The 13,480-nt window shown below is 38.9% G+C and overlaps 1 protein-coding gene across 2 annotated transcripts in view; it reads right to left on the reverse strand.

Moving 5' to 3' along the window:
• Positions 1-13,480, reverse strand: part of WARS2 (tryptophanyl tRNA synthetase 2, mitochondrial) — a 96,094-nt gene that overhangs the window by 20,299 nt on the left and 62,315 nt on the right. The window lies entirely within an intron of this gene.

Genomic DNA, 13,480 nt, shown 5'->3' on the forward strand with positions numbered 1-13,480 from the left:
TAAGGGCTAAGTATCCCATTTCTGGACTCTGGGGATTCCGAGCCCTTCATCCACTGTGGCTTTTTTTGGTGTCCATATGATTTCCTTAAAAAGCAGAGACTGTTGCCAACTCTGAAAAGTGGCCCCAAATGTGTTCTTTGTGGGTTTTGCAAAGGGAACATGAAGCACTGGGGCCCAGTCAGCCCCGGCCCATTTTACTAGCAAGGAATCACCATCTGGTGTAAGATAGTTTCTCATTTTTTTCCTCGAGTCATGGAGAGGGAAGAGTTGTTTTTCACATGTTTGACAAGGAATTGCTTTTAAAGTTTTGCAAGTCACTGGGCTGAATCCGTCATCTTTCTTCCAAGAGGCATTTGGGTTTCATTGAGAACAGCACTGTCCATACAAATTGCTAACTGCTGCTGTAAACAAACAGCTAACAGACAAAAACAGTAACCCTGCATGGGAGCAGGAGGATTATAGTTGCTTCCAATCATCAAGCAAAACACATTCCCATTAGAACTAATAAAACAAGAGTTGTTTTCTTGGCATGAAGAAGTAGGAGAAATTTTTTTTTCGCCTTTACTGAATTAGGGAAAGGAATGAAAATACAGAAAAATAACCATGCATATGTAGAAAGAGACAAGACGACTGACTCCTTTCCTTCAACTTGGCCTTCAATGCTCAGTTTTGATGATATGCAAAAAGCTTCCACCGTGTTTTCATGAAATCAAGTATTTTCCTTGGAGTGGCTTTTTTATTTGAACATATGGAATGAAACCTACTTAATATTATACAGTGATCTTCCTGGTATTTCCATATAAGGGGGCATAAGAATAATCCAAATTATTCTTATACAGAAAAAGGTAGGTAAAGAGTCAAAGGCAACTTTCAGATCATTTGTATCATTAATCATTTATCATTAATAATTGTATAAGAAGGGGTAAAATACTTCAGGATTTGGCTCTCTTAATGTATCCATATTCACAACAACTGCTTGGAAAGGTTCAGATTTCTGTCTGGGGAGAAGTGGAAACAGTATCTAAATATAGTCATTCCCACTAAATGTTGTGAAACAAACAAAACAACAATCTGATCTGTTTTAGCTACAGAAAAATAAAAGCATGGGACACAGAAGGTGGCTTGTCAACCACCCACAAGCAAGTCAGCAGGGCCCGAAAATTCTGATTCCTGAGTTGTAACAAGTGAAGATACATACATCCTTCAGCTGTAACAGAAAAGCAGTCTGGCACCCTGTGCTCAGTAAATACTGGCTGAATGCATGAACAATACCAAAGGCTGCGGGAAGAAAGGTAAGGGCCCAGAAGAATCCATTCCATTTAGTAACAGACTTGGTGGTCCAGGCAAAGCAGTTTCAGCCGAGTGACTGGGATGGGAGCTAAATTAAGGAGGGGTGGGTTGAAGTGTGACAAGGTGGCAGGAAGGCAGATACACAAGACGTGTAGCCGAATGAAGAGCTCTACCTTTGCAACAAGGCTGCCCGGATCTGAATGCTAAGCTCTGCCACGTGTGAGCTGGGTGACCCTGTGTAAGTGACTTCATCACTCTATGCCTGTTCTGTCAATGTATAAAATGAGGTTAGCGACAGTGTCCGCCTGACAGTGCTTAGAACAGTACCTAGCACACAGCAAGCACTCAATAAATGGTAGTTACTCTTATGGATAAGTTTCAGAAAGACTTTCGTTTTAACTTTCTATTTTGAGATAATTGTAGATTCACATATAGCTGTAAAAAAATAATACAGTGCAACCCAATACACCTTCACCCAATTTCCTCCAATGGCAACATCTTGCATGACTAAACTACAATATCACAACGAGGAAATTGAATTGGATACAATCCATCTACCCTATTCAGATTTCACCAGTAGTATACTCACTCATTGTGTGGGTATATTTAGTTCCGTGCAATTTTATCACATACGTAAGATACTCCTTCTTTAAGGAAGGAGAGAGATGGGAATAATAACTAGTAGGGGTTAGAGAATACAAATTTTATTTTGTTTTTTAAGGTGGGATAGACCCACTTTCTATGAAATGTCTTCCGCTGAAGCAGGAAGAGGGGAAATAAATACAGATGAGGATCTATTTTATGGGATAGGACTGGAGAGCAAAAAGTTAGAGAATTTCACATCTAATAGGCTCTGTTATCTCTGAAAATAGAAGACAGTCCAGTAGAAACAAATGGGATGAGAAAATATACTCAATGGACTTGCTGGGTTTGATTGGAAAGAACAAAAAATTCTAAGGCTTGATGTTTTGTGGATGCTTTTGTGAATGAAAGAGGACAGTCGTTCATAAAATACACTCTTGGGAAAGCACTGTTGTTCTTCAAGGTAGACTAAAATATTCTTCATAAATCGTAGGTGCTTTGAAAACTTTGCAGAAAAAATTAAATCAGTTTATTGCATTTGATTTCCTTTAGCCAGCAAAAAATCTTAACAGGATCCGATAAATACTAAACGTAAATAGCAAAGAATATTGATAAATTAAATAACATCAAGTTTACTATCAAACACTACCATTTATTTTTTTTTATGAAATTTATTGTCAAATTGGTTTCCATACAACACCCAGTGCTCACCCCAAAAGATGCCTTCTTCAATATCCATCACCTACCCTCCCTTCCCTCCCACACCCCATCAACCCTCAGTTTGTTCTCAGTTTTTTTTTTTTTAAATGTTTTTTTTTTTTTTTCAACGTTTATTTATTTTTGGGACAGAGAGAGACAGAGCATGAACGGGGGAGGGGCAGAGAGAGAGGGAGACACAGAATCGGAAACAGCCTCCAGGCTCTGAGCCATCAGCCCAGAGCCCGACGCGGGGCTCGAACTCACGGACCGCGAGATCGTGACCTGGCTGAAGTCGGACGCTTAACCGACTGCGCCACCCAGGCGCCCCTTTTTTTTTTTTTTTTAAATGTTTTTTTTTTTTTTTCAACGTTTATTTATTTTTGGGACAGAGAGAGACAGAGCATGAACGGGGGAGGGGCAGAGAGAGAGGGAGACACAGAATCGGAAACAGGCTTGTTCTCAGTTTTTAAGAGTCTCTTATGCTTTGTCTCTCTCCCACTCTAACCTCTTTTTGTTTTCCTTCCCCTCCCCCATGGGTTTCTGTTAAGTTTCTTAGGATCCACATAGGAGTGAAAACATGTTATCTGTCTTTCTCTGTATGGCTTATTTCACTTAGCATCACACTCTCCAGTTCCATCCACATTGCTACAAAGGGCCATATTTCATTCTTTCTCATTGCCACATAGTACTCCATTGAAACACTACCATTTAAAGAGGGAAAAGACATGGGGCACCTGGGTAGCTCATTTGGTTAAGTGTCCGGCTCTTGATTTCAGCTCAGGTCATGCTTTCATGTTGTGAGTTTGAGCCTTGCATCAGGCTCTGCACTGACAGTGTGGGGCCTGCTTGGGATTCTCTCCCTCTCCCTCTCTCTTTCTGTCCCTCCTTCACTTCTACTTTCTCTCTCGTTCAAAAATAAATAAATAAACTTAAGAAAAAAAGAAGGAAAAGACAAGTCACAGAGTGGAAGGAGATATTTGTAAATCTACACAGAATATATTGATATACAAAATATAAAAGATTTCTACAAATTAATTAGAAAAAAGCAGATAACACCATAAAAATGGACCAAATGCATTAAGTTCAAATTAAAGTCATAATGTGACCCCATACATGCACATCAGAATGATTAAAATGAAAAAGTCAAATAATACCAAGTATGGCAAGGATACTGGGTACATTTAATACTTTTCACTACTGTGAGAATGTAAATTGGTGTACCAAGAAAACTGACTGCATCCACAGTTAACATTCATATAACAAACGGCCCAGTTGTTCCATTTCTAGGTATATATCTAACAACAATATGCACATATGTTTGCAAAAATATATGTGCAGAATGCACTGTAACAACCCCAGATTGTAAGCAATCCAAATGTCCACCTACATAGGATTGATAAATTGTGGTATATTCATACAATGAAATACTATAGCAATGAGGATGAATGAACTATTGCATTCAACAACATGAATGAATTTCATAAATATAATGTTGAGTGAGAGAAGCCAGACACAAAAAAGTATATACTAAATAATTCAAATTATATCAAGGTTTAGAAACAGGTTATTTGGAAAGGGGCATGAAGAACATTCTGGGTACAAGTTCATGGGCGTGTTCAGTTTACAAAAATAGATAAAAAGCTAGCAAGTCTACATTTGTTCTTGAATAAGATAAAATTAAAATTTTTGGTGTTTCACTCAACATTATGTTCATGAAATTCACTCATGTTGTTGAATGCAATAGTTCACTCATCTTCATTGCTACAGTATTCCATTGTATGAATATACCACAATTTATCCTACGAAGGTGGACGTTTGGATTGCTTACAATTTTTGGTGTTTAAAATAAGGTGGAGGGACTTCTGGAATGGCAGAGGAATACCCTCTGACAATCTGCTCTTCCATAAAAGCAATGAGACCACCAGCACAAATTGTCAAAGGCAATTTTTATAGAATTCTGGAAAAGGAACCAAAGGCTTGCCATAATGGCAAGAGTACCTACTTCAGAAATAATCTGAATCTCAGTGAAAACAGAGTTGTGCGGCATTTAAACTCACCCTATTCCCATCACCCCTGCCCATGTCTGTGGTGGCTCTGAAAACCAGCAGCCTAGCAGCCACTGGAAGGGAAAGACTGGGTTAGGAGCTTCTCGAAAAGTCAATTCTCATCTGCATACAACTGTCACTCCTTGAGCTGTCTGACAGCTCTGTGGAAAAACCTCACTGGGAGGGCTTGCTGTTAATGGACCTCACTTCGAGCCCACTAAGTGGTAAAAACCCTATCCGTAGGACATTTTCCAGAAATAATCGGTAGCAATGATTTAATACTGCAGCTGTCTGAGGTGCTGATACCAGTAGGGGAAAACAAGAAGCTAGCTAAAAACTAGGAAAAAGCTGGGAAATAATATGGCCATGGGGTACTGGGGAAAGATCTGACTGACATATTCGAGGGCATCTAAAAGGACACACGCACGTGCAGGGCTCTGCACATGTCCAGAAGAGATCCTAATCTTTCACCTCTGCCCCACCTTCAGACCCTGTATAAATCCCTCAGCAAAGGGTCAAGAATACAGGATCAAGGCATTTGGAAGTGTCTGTTCAATTTTTACCTGAACACGAAGCTAACCCAACAGAGACTGAAGTGGCTAGACATGGCAGTGTAGACAGACTTTACAGAATTGATGAAGGAAAGTCAACAAACAAACAGCAATGACAAAAGTGAACCCTAAGTGTGTGCGGGATTTCATTAGAGAATGCTTACAAATTTAAAGATAATAAATACCAATTCTTCATAGTCTCTTCCAGAAAATTAAAAAAGCGTGCTTCCCTACTCATTCTAGGAGGCCAGTATTATCTTGGTATCAAAGTTGGGCAAAGGCATCACGACAAAAGATGACCACAGACTGATAGCCTTTACAAATATAGATGCAAGAATCCTAACAAAATACTAATGAACCAAATCCAGCAACATAGGTAAAGAATTACACAACATGATCAAGTGGGATTTGTTCCAGAAATGCAAGCTTGGTTTAACATCCAAAGATCCGTCAATGTAATACTACAGTAATCGAACAGTGCAGTACTGGTATAAGGATAGAATATATAGACCAATAGAATCGAGAGCCCAGAAATAAACCCACACATCTACAGCCCACTGATTTTCACCAAGGGTGCTGAGACAATTCAATGGGGGCAAAGAATAGCCTTTCAACAAATGGTGATGGGATAAGTGAATATCTACATGCAATGTTTACATGCACAAGAATGATATTGGACCCTAACCTCTCATCATCTATAAAAATCAACTCAAAATGGATCACAGACCTAAATGTTAACAGCTGAAACTATAAAACGTTCAGAAAAAAAAAACATAGGAGTAAATCTCCATGGCCTTGGGGTAAGCAGTGGCTTGTTAGATATGACACCAAAAGCATAAGCAACAAAAGAAAAAAAATCAACAAACTGGACTTCATCAAAATTAATAACTTTTGTGTTTCAACGGACACCATCAAGAAAGTGAACGATGATTCACAAAATGGGGAAGATATTTGCAAATCATACATCTGATAAGAGAACTGTATCCTGAATATATAAGAAAACGCTTTATAACTCAACAATAAAAGACAAATAAATCCAAGTAAAAAATGAGAAGGATTTGAAAAGATATTTCTTCAAAGAAGATAAACAGCCAATAAGCATATGAAAAGAAGGTCAACATCATTAGTCATTAAGGAAAGATAAATCAAAACCACATTGAAATACCACTTCACACTCACTAGAATAGCTAAAATAAAAAAAGACAGACCATAACCAGTTTGGGGAAGGAAATGGAGAACTTGGAATCCCTATACATTGGTGGTGGAACCCTCGTACACAAAGTGATGCAGCCACTTTCAAAACAGTTTAACAGCCCCTCAGAATGTTAGATATAGATTTACCTACCCTATGACTAGCAATTTCACTCCTAGGTGTATCCCAAGAAAACTGAAAACATATATCCATACGAAAAGCTTTACACAAATGTTCATGGCGGCATTATTCGCAATAGCTAAAAAGTGGTTACAACCCAAATGTCTGTTGACTGATGAATGAACAAAATGTGGAATATTATTCAACAATAAAAACAAATGAAGTACTGATAATGCTAAAACATGGATATACATTGAAAACATTATGTTAAATGAAAGAAGCCAATCACAAAATAACACACGCTGTATGATTCCGTTTTTATGAAAGGTTCAGAAAAGGCAAATCCACAGAAGACAAGGTTAAGAGTACTGGTTGCCAGGGAGTGGGTGGAGAGGGCAATGGACACAACGTTTCTTTCTAGAGTGACAAAATGTTCTAAAATTGATTGTGGTGATGGATGCACAACCCTGGAAATATACTATTTTAAGTTTATTTTATTTTTGACAGAGAGACAAAGAGAGCATGAGTGGGGGAGGGGCTGAGAGAGAGAGAGGGAGAGAGAATTCCAAGCAGGCCCCACACTGTCAGCACAGAGCCGAATGCAGGGCTTGAACTCACGAACCGTGAGATCATGACCTGAGCTGAAAGCAAGAGTCAGACACTCAACCGATTAAGCCACCCAAGCGCTCCTGTAATCATAGTTTTAAATACAATCTATATAACTGATGACCTTTGAATTTGTACCTTCAGCCAGACCTCCTTGCTGAACTCCAGACTTATATAGTATTGAGCATCTTTACATAGATACCTAATGGACACCTCAAACTCAACACATCCTAAACTGACTTCCCGCTCTTCCATCCTGCACCTGTTCTGTCCACAGTTGTCATCTCTGTTGGTGGCAACTCCATCCTTGCAGTGACTTAGGCAAAAACCTTGGAGATATTCTCACACCTCATTTTCTCTCACGCTCCACATCTAATCCATCTGCAAATCTTGTTAATTCTACCTTTAAAATATATTCAGAATCTTACCACTTTTTAACACTTCTGCTAGCACCCTGGTCCAAGGCACCATCAACCCTCACCTAGATTACTGTAATAATGTGCTGATTGGTCTCCATGCTTCCACCTGACTGCTCATATAATCTATTCTCAACACAGCTGAACTGATCTTTTAAAAACGTAGATCATGCGACTTTTCTGTTCAAAACCCAGCACTTCCCATTTCCTTTGAGTAAAAGCCAAAGTCCTTGTAATGGCCTACATGACCAGGCACGATCATCGACTCCTATTCAACCCTGTAACATCTGTGATTCCAGTCCTCCAGCCCTCGTCCCTCTCTGCTCCCTCTTCTCCAGCCATGCTGGCCTTCTCGGGTTCCCTGAACACACCAGGCATGTTCCCACCCTAGGGGCTTTGCAAGGGCTCTTTTTTGTGATAGGAATTCTCTTCTCCCAGATAGCCAGCCACCTGGCTGACTCCTTCACCTTAAGTTTTTGCTAAAATATCATTAAGGAGGCTTACCAGACTGCGCTGTTTAACATAACAATCTGTCTCCCTCAGTGACACTCCTAATATCCCTTAATGTTTTTCTGAATAACCTATCACCTCATATACCTTATGTTTGGAAAATTTACGATAGTTATGAGTACCATGGTGGCAAAGCAATGGGAATACCTAGCAGAGTACCAAGAACACAGTAAGTGCTCAATAAATATTTGTTAAATGAATGCATGAATGAAATTAAAGATTGATTAATGGGGAAATGTCTAAATAAAGTGTGGCATATTTATATAATAGCACAGTACACAACACATAAAAGAAATGAACTAGATTTATATGTATAAATGTGAGATCACAAAAACATACTGCTGCATGAAAAAAGAAAATTGCTATAAGCACCCCAATATGGCATTACTTATATAATTTTTAAAAACCATACAAATAAAAATATTATATATTGGTCATGAAATTACATGTGAAAACCAGTATGAAAGATTGGCTAGATTGACACACACCAAATCTATGATTTTGGTTGCCTGGGGAGAGAGAAAAGGGATGCAGGGAGGAGGGGTATGGGGAATGGCAACGGGAAGAATTAAAGGGGACCTCAACTTCATAATCATTTTTTTAATATAAGAAAGTCAAGCAAGTATGACAAAATGTTAACAATATTCACCCTTGCTGTTGGAAACATGAATGTTTGTTACATTATTCTCTAAAAATATCTAATTAACAAAAAGAACATAGAATACCATGATTCCCAAAGGTATAGCTGTTAGGTAGCAATCAAATGCATTCAAGCAATTAGCTGGTTCAGTAAATAGTGGATCAAATTGTCTAAAATACCCTCAGTGTCCCTCAGGATTTTACTATTTCCCATAGAAACACTGTGATCTTCCCAGGAATCAGGCCCTGTAAATTTTGGTTAGACCACTTGGAAGATCATTCAGACTCACAAATTCCCATTTATCATATCTTCTCAAAACCAACAATTTCAGGCTGAGTATTTTTATTGGACTCATCATCCCCACGACAAATCCCCTTCACAGAACCTTGTTTGGGGATCTGATCTTAATTAACAGCAGTATGTTATCAATGATAAACTCTCACTCACTCTCTTCAACTGTCAGTATTTATGTGTACACATTTGGATTTTTTCTATACGTTTTCTAGTCCAATATTTCCAAAGCTAAATAAACAGCTTCTATCAGCCTGCAGTTGAGTTAAAAGTCATCCCCATCTAAACTGTATTGCCTATTGTGTATATGTATGTATGTGTGTATATATGGATTTAAAAAAACCTATTGCATTATATTAGCCAGCTATTTCTTGGCTATGCTGAGTAACAAGTAACCCCCAACATAAATGGCTTAGAGCAATGGCTTCTTTCTCATACACATTATATATTGGTAGCTGAAGGCTGGCTATAGCTCTATCTTATACACCTTCTCATTCCAAGACCCAAACGGAAGGAGTATTCCCTATCTGGAACATGCCATTCTCAAGTTAGAAGAAAAGAGCAGCAGAGTTATAACAAACAGGAAATTGCTTTTAAAGGTTCTGTTTAGGCATCATGTATACAATGCCCACTCACTTTTTACTGTCATATGGAGGAACCCAACATTAGTGGAGTAGGAATAGACACTTCTCCTACAGGATGCACTCATAGTCACATGCCAGTGTATAAGGGCACTTAATCCTCATACTACTAGCAAACTATTGCTAGGGTTAGCAAACTACTGCTCACAGGCCTTTGGCCTGTGGACTGCGTTTGTTCAGTCCATGGGCTAAGAATGGTTTCTACATTTTTAAAGGGTAACCAAATAGGGGCACCTGGGTAGCTGAGTTGGTGAAGCGTCCAGCTCTTGACTTCAGCTCAGGTCATGATCTCAGTTTGTGGGGTCGAGCCCCACGTCAGGCTCTGGCTGACAGCACAGGGTCTGCTTGGGATTCTCTGTCTCCCTCTTCTGCTGCCCCTCCCCTGGTCTCTCTCTTTCTCAAATATAAATAAAGGATAATCAAATAAAAAAGAGAGTGAGAGGGAGGAGAAGGCAAAATAGGAGGAGGAAAAGGAGAAGAGGTGGTGGTGATGGCAGGGGTGACAGAGACTGCATGTGGCTTGCAAAGCCTAAAATATTTACTATCTGTGCCTTTACAGAAAAAGTTGGCTGATCCCTGTTCTTACAGGAAATGAACATGAATAATTAAAACAGTAACAATATACCACAAGCCACTCTCAAAATTGGCTACCTTGAGGAAGGAAGAGTGTTAGCTATCCTGTACAGAACTTGATGGCAGACAGTTTGCTTATTTTGTAAATAAAATCCAATTTTGGGGCGCCTGGGTGGCTTGGTCGGTTAAGCGTCCAACTCGTGGTTTCGGCTCAGGTCAAGATCTCACATTTCCGGAGTTCGAGTGCTCCATCAGGCTCTGTGCTGCCAGTGCAGAGCCTGCTTGGGATTCTCTCTCGAAATGAATAAATAAAAACTTTTAAAAAATTAAAAAAAATAAAATCCATTTTTTAGTAGCTTCTATTTTAAATTTCTGTGTGGGCATGTCCAATAGCCCTGGGAATTTAGGTCCAACAAAATAATGGAGTTTTTTTTGGGGTACATCAAAATTAAAACCTTTTTTTCATCAAGAGTATACAATCAAAGCGTAAAGGCAACCTACAAAATGGGAGAAAATAACTCCTACAACTCAACAAACAAACAAACAAACAGTCTGATTTAAGAAAATGGGCAAAGGACTTGAATAGACATTTCTCCGAAGATATACAAATGACCAACAAGCATATAAAAAGATGCTCAACATCACTAATCATTATAAAAATGCACATTAAAACCACAATGAGGTATCACCTCATATCCATTAGATGGCTGCTATCAAGAACAAACAAACAAACAAAAAGCCCAGAAAATAACAAGGGCTGGTGAGGACAGGGAAATTGGAACCTTTGTTGGTGGGAGTGCAAAATGGTCCAACTGCTATGGAAAACAGTAAGGTGGTCCTCAAAAAATTACAGATAGAATTACCATATGATCCAGCATACTTCTGGGTATAGATATAAAAAATTCAAAGCAGGGTCTCAAGCATTTGTGCCCCCATATTCACACTAGCCAATAAGTGGAAGAAACACAAATGTCCTTTGGCAGACAAATGGATAAACAAAATGAGGTATATGCATACAACAGAATATTATTCAGCCTTAAAAACAAAAACATTTCTGACAGGTGCTATAACACAGATGAGTCTTGAGGACATGAAGCTAAGTGAAATAAGACAGTCACAAAAGACAAATACTGCATGATTTTACTTATACGAATTACCTAGAGTAGTCAAACTCATAGAGACAGAAAGTTGGTGACCAGGGACTGGAGGAGGTGGAGAATGTGAAATTGTTGTTTAATGGGTACAGAGCTTTAGTTTTCTAAGATGAAAAGTTATGGAGATTGGTTACACAACAGTGGAACTGTATTTAACATTTTTTTTTTTTCAACGTTTATTTATTTTTGGGACAGAGAGAGACAGAGCATGAATGGGGGAGGGGCAGAGAGAGGGAGACACAGAATCGGAAACAGGCTCCAGGCTCCGAGCCATCAGCCCAGAGCCTGACGCGGGGCTCGAACTCACGGACCGCGAGATCGTGACCTGGCTGAAGTCGGACGCTTAACCGACTGCGCCACCCAGGCGCCCCTAACATTTTTGAATGGTACACTTAAAAATGGTTAAGATGATAAATTTTATGTGATGTATATTTTACCACTATTTTTAAAGAATACTGTGTAAAGAAAAACATACAGATTAAACCTATTTCTCAAGTTAGGAAAAATGGCTAATTTTATGTTACATGAATCTCGCCTCAAATTATTTTAAAAAATCAGGTGGAGGGACTGGTCAGAGGCAAAAAGGAAAGCCCTGGCTTCCGGTATGTTGAAGTTGAGATTTGGGAAAGTAATCCAGATAGAGATGCCTGGAAGGTAGCTAGAAGTGCAAGTGTAGAATTAAGACGAAAGGTAGGCGCTGGCAGCAAAGACGGGAGAGAAAATGGCTGAAATTTATAAAGGAGGTATGACTTTAGGAGGGTAGAATATATATGGAGAGATTTTTATCTCAGGACAGAACTGTGGATTCAAGAGAGTCAGTAAATGAAACAAATGATCAGAGGAGTAGAAGAAAAATACATTACTGCCCTATCATTAGAGTCAAGAGAAAATCCTAAAAGGAGGAAGTGGCTATGTATCAGTGAATCAGAGAAGTAAAGAAGTATAAGAAGTAAGAACAGACTAAGCCCAGGTAAGGGGTCACGTTGCACTTCATTAAAAACACAAACACTTCGTTGTGTTCGTAATCCTGTGACGTAATGAAGTAGAAAATACGTTTGTAGGGGCGCCTGGCTGGCTCATTCGGTGGAGCGTGCAACTCTTGATCTTGGGGTTGTAAGTTTGAGCCCCACATTGGGTGTAGCGATTACTTAATAATAAGGTCTTTAAAAAAAGAGAGAAAATATATTTGCAAAAGATGGCTCTCCCTACATAGTTTTTGTTTGCTTTGATTTGGATAAATAATGTTTAGACAAGGAAACACATCAATTTCAAAGCAAAAATAATGAAAATCTTAAATTAAAGATGGTTTTCATATTCTTATTTTAAGCTCTTTTCAGTTTTTGACTAAAATTTCCTGAAATTCTTGGCAGTTAAAATCCCGTCAATCTAGGGGCGCCTGGGTGGCTCAGTTGGTTAAGCATCCAACCTCGGCTCAGGTGGTGATCTCATGGCTGTGGGCTCAAGCCCTGTGTCAGGCTCTGTGCTGACAGCTCAGAGCCTGGAGCCTGCTTTGGATTCTGTGTCTCTCTCTTTCTCTGCCCCTCTCCAGCTCGCATTCAGTCTCTGTCTCTCTCAAAAATAAATAAGCGTTAAAAAAAATTTAAAAAAATCCCTTCAATCTAATTCTAAACACTGTCCTAATAAGCACATTGCTCTCACACTTTCCCTGGAGGGATGCCAATAGTTGTAACACTTGGTTTCACAGTGCTTCTGGCTGGTTTACAATCTGTACCATTTGAAGACATACAAGGTACACGTTACCTCAACAAATCAAATAATTTGTTTAGTTACTAAATCTGTGAGCAGGTTGATTCTTGGCTTCACTGTGAATGGATGACTCAAATATTGGATGACATTTTCATGCCATATCTGTTTTGTCTGTGCCATTTTAAATGTCGGAACAACAGCTACATTGAAATACCTGTAGTGTTCGTACACAATTCCATGGTTCTTTTTTCTTTTGACTTATATAACAACATCCAGAGTGTCTACTTATTTCAAAAAAATTTTTTTTCTATTATATCAACTTTGGTGGAGCATAATTTATACACAGTAAGATGTACCTATTTTAGCTGTTCAGTCCAATGAGCTTTGACCAATTTACATGTGTAAGCACCACACCCATCAAGACAAAGAACATTTCAATGTCCCCCAAAAGTTGCCTCATGCC

Source organism: Prionailurus bengalensis, chromosome C1 (assembly GCF_016509475.1).
Source record: "Prionailurus bengalensis isolate Pbe53 chromosome C1, Fcat_Pben_1.1_paternal_pri, whole genome shotgun sequence".
NCBI lineage: Eukaryota > Metazoa > Chordata > Mammalia > Carnivora > Felidae > Prionailurus > Prionailurus bengalensis.